Here is a 4,523-nt window from a genome sequence, read left to right as displayed (position 1 = left end):
CGGGCTCGGCTCTGCCACCCGCCCCCCCCAGCCGCTGGCCCTCTCCTCCCCCTCCATCCGGATCTGGGCATTGGCCCGGGGAAGGAGAGGGGGGCTACTTGTCCAGGTTTCTGAACCTGGAGAAAGGAGGCCGTGAGGGTGGCTCCTATTTAGAGCTTCGAAGCCAGGACGGCTTAACAGGGTCCCCTACTGCCCCCATGGCCCCATGCCTATGTGCCCCCTTCCCAATTTGACAGTGGCCATATCCGCCTAGCCCTGAGGAGTCAGGGAGCCCACCGGGGACAGCAGGAGGCCTCCAGCCTTCCCAGCTCCACCCCTAAGGGAAAGGTGGCAGTTCACCCTTTCCAGCCTCAGGGGGAGAGGCCACTTGAGGGAGCCTCTAAGGCTCAGCCCCAGGGTGACCTGCAGACTCCTGGCCATTGCTTGTCTCCCTTCCTTCAGCCCCAAGTAAAAATTAGGAGGTGGAGATGCGTTTCTTAACTCACGAAACAGGAAGACAGTATTATGTAACCGACATACAGAAAAAAAGAATCCGGTCCGATGGGAGGGCGCGGAGACCAATGAACTTGCAATAAACCAACCGAACCAGGTGGGGGCAGTGATTGGCAGGTCAACATGCAAATGAGCTTGGGTTCTAGCACCCGGGTCATCTGAGGTGTGCAGCGCAGCAGCCCACAACTACTGAGCATTCTGAGTGGTGAAGTCTGGTGAGCCCAAGGGGGTGTGGAATGGTGTGTGTGTGTGTGTGTGTGTGTGGTGGTTTGGGGGGCTGGTCTGCCTCAGGGAATAGAGGTGAGAACACATCATCTCCTGGCCTCGTATTCTTTCTCCACTCTGAGTATCCAAATTTTTTTTTTTTTTCTTTTCTGAAGGATGCTCTGTCTTGCAGGATTGCTGCTACACAAAGTCATTACAAATGCTCTCTGGTCTCTATTTCCCTGGGAGGACCAGGGAAGAGAAAAATCAAAATTCTTTCCATAGCGCGGTTCCCACACTCTGCAGAGGCAGTGCCCGGGGCCACAATCAGGGCCGTTTCCTGGNGCCTCCCCTCCCCTGCCACAGCAAGTCGGAAGTAGGATTTCTAACGACCGTTGGGACACCCTTAGACAATGTCGAGTGGACACGTTGGGAGCCAGCCCCGGGCAGGGGACAGGGAGGCTCTCTGGAATCGGGAGACTAGGAGCACCGTTGCCATACGAGCCCTTGGATGAAGGGTGGGCTGTTAGATGTGCTGCTTAGATATGGGATGAAAAGCAACCTGGAGGCCCTGTTACCTTGGCCTAGGTCACAGAGGTGATCTTGTCTTGTGGCGTGGGAGAGAGAGCCGTTTCGAAAGACAGGCATCTTCTCTGTGCTCTGGGCTGTTGCATGCGAGGGTCTGGGCATGGGGTCCTCAAGACAGCCCTGCAGGAGGGCGTCGTCCAATCCTTTTACTTCTTCTTCTTTTTTTTAATGTTTATCTATTTTTAAGAGACAGAGAGAGCAAGCAGGAGAGGGGCAGAGAGAGAGAGAGAGGGAGACAGAATCCAAAATAGGCTCCAGGCTCTGAGCTGTCAGCACAGAGCCCGACGCGGGGCTCGAGCTCACAGACTGTGAGATCATGACCTGAGCTGAAGTCGGAGGATCAACTGACTGAGCCACCCAGGCGCCCCCAGTGGTTTTACTTCTACGAGGAAACTGCATGAGGCTTTGTAACTTGCCCAACGTCACTGTCACTCTGCGGTGGTTGATGGGCTGACCCAGGCAATCCGGGTCTCTGTGCAGACTTTTGCTATGGGTGTGGCTGCCTTCTTGCCATCCAGTTAGCTGTGATGGCTGGCCCTCCCTTCGGCTTCCTCCAGGAAGAGAGGAAGATCACCTGTAAAAGGGAACAGGAGCTAGCCATTCTCCGGCTGCTCTTTCCTGGGACAAGGCAGCAAAGAAAATTGTGGAACGGCTCATTTTCTGCAAGCTTCTCACCCATCCCTCCTCCTTCAAATCCTGCTCTTTGGCATATCCTTGTTGATGGGAGCAGAACCCAGGAATCACAACGTCCCAGCAAGGGGGTGAATGGGCTGGGAGAGGCTGGCATTTCCACAGACCAGACTGGGAAAGAGCTGGGGGCACCCAGCTCCCCTGGCACCATCTCCCTCCCCCCGCCCACCTGCCTGCCCGACTCAGACTTTGCAGAAACGCCCCAGCTGAAGATGTGGGCTCTGTTGTAGGTCTCCATGAGAAGGCTTCATGCTAGAATGTTCAGTGCCTCTGGTCTTCACTTCTGGAAGCTGCTCTCTCGCCTGGGGGTGTCTCGTGCCTTCAACGGTGAAAGTAGCTGCGGGTTTTGGCAACCAGCTCTCTTTTCTGTTTGGAAAGTTGCTGCGCCTGTGCAGACACGCACGTGTGCTGTACATGGACAAGCTGGGGGAGGGGGGCAGTCGTGGCCCTCCATTTTCTCACGGACCCTTGTATTTCGACTCTGGGCTTGGCAGTGTGACTTGCCTTGGCCATGGGACGCGACCAGATAGGATGAGCACAGGTTGGAAAAGTGCCTTTGCGTCGGGACTTGCCCTGCCTTGGTGTTCTGAGGCGCTTGCAACTGTGAGCATGTGAATACACTTGGGTGACGGCAACGTGTGCCTGGATTAGGCAGGTGGCGGTATGTGGCCCACACAGCTGATAGCTGGCACTGGCGACAAGGCATGAGCAAGGCGCTCCTGGACCGGTCAGTGCCAGGGGACCCGCCGGCTGCCCAGGTGAGTCCGGGAGAACCACCCAGCCTAGCACAGCCCAAACTCTAGGCTTGTGAGCTGACAAATGGTTGCTGTTATAGGCCACTGAGTTTTGGGGCATTTTCCTGTTGTGGTAGAATATATATTCCATACAACTTGCCACTTTAGNCCAAAGTCAGACGCTCAACCGACTGAACCACCCAGGCGCCCCATACTTTAGCCGTTTTTAAGTGTACGGTCGACTGGCGTTAGGTACATTCTCATTGTTGTGCAACTATTGCCACTGTCTGTCTCCGGAACTTTTTCATTATTTGTGACGGTTCTTTACATAGCAAAGCGCACTGCGTTACAAGCGGTGGGACTTGCCCCCACCGGCCTGACTGTCTGGCAGTGATGAGTCTGCCTCTGAGTGAAGCCGGGTGGGAGGCTCAGGCCAGGGGTCAGAGGGTGCTGGAGCTGCAGAGAGCCACCCAGCCTGAGCTGAAAGAGAAGCCCCTCCCTGTGCCTCGGCTGTGGCCACTCCCACCCCTCACCGGCTCTGGGTCCCGCTGTGGAGCCTGCCTACCCGTTTCCCAGGAGTCCAGGCAACTGCTTTTGGCAGAGGTGGCGGGTGATCAAACACAGCACTGGCCTCCTGCCCTCAGGCGCACTCGCTGGCGATCCTGCGGGAGCATTTCCGTGGTGGGGGATGCAGAACGTCTGACGCGCTCGGGGGAGGGACTCACTTGGACTCTGTTTACAGAGCCATCGCCCGGGGCCTGGCACCTGACCTCGCGCTCTGGGATGAGCTGTGACAGCTGCTGTGGCGGCCCTTTTGTCCTTGCCACTTCCCAGCTGTGTGATTTTGAATGAGTCACTTAAGCTTTCTGGGCCTCCGTTTTTTTCATCTCTTCAATGAAGATAAGACAGTGCCCTGTCCTGTCTTAGGGCAAGGATTAGATTGGCCGGTGCTGGACATCCTTACAGGTGTTAATCACTTATTTATTTATTTTGAGAGAGAGAGAAAGAGCGCGCGCGTGCGTGCGTGGGAGCGCAGAAGCAGGGGTGGGAGGAGGGCAGAGAGAGAGAATCCCAAGCAGGCTCTGCGATATCAGTGCAGAGCCCGATGCAGGACTTGAACTCACGAACCGTGAGATCACGACCTGAGCGGAAATCAAAGCATTGGATGCTTAACCGACTGAGCCACCCAGGTGCCCCCAGCTGTTAATATATGTGGCAGCCCAGATCCCCTGCCCTTGACCCCATCTTCGTCTCACCTCATACTTTGTGGGATGGGGTTTTGAGAAAGAAAAGAGAGGGGGACTTGGTTAGTATCCAAAATTATGCCTTGAGAGGTGCCTTCGGCCTTGGGCAGAGAAACATTCATTGGTCTTTTGCATGTGAAGATCTATAGTTTTCCTCAGACTTGACATTCAGGTGAGGGCCCTGGGGTGGGCTGAAAGTGTGGAAATAAATAGCCGGGTTGGGGGGGTGAGGGAAGAAAGGAGGGCGAAGGAACCTTTGGATACTCCGCCAGACTGCTATAATATTCATTCCCTTCATCTGCTTAGGTACTAGAGCTTCTCATTTTGGTCAGGCACACAGTCATCTAGAATAAAGACAATGTTTCCCACCCCCTCTTACTGTTAGGTACGGCTATGCGACAAAACACTAGCCCATATGATGCCATGTCCTGAGACACCTTCTGGGAGCTTCCTTCACAGACAGCTGCATCATGCCCTTTGCCTTTCTTCTTCATCCCTCCCAATGTCATATGGTCTGGAATGCAGATGTGATGGTTGGAGCTCCAGACACCACTTTGCGCAATGAGGACCC

Source organism: Crocuta crocuta, unplaced genomic scaffold, assembly GCF_008692635.1.
Source record: "Crocuta crocuta isolate KB4526 unplaced genomic scaffold, BGI_CrCroc_1.0 scaffold301, whole genome shotgun sequence".
NCBI classification, from domain to species: domain Eukaryota; kingdom Metazoa; phylum Chordata; class Mammalia; order Carnivora; family Hyaenidae; genus Crocuta; species Crocuta crocuta.
This window is presented reverse-complemented; position numbering follows the sequence as displayed.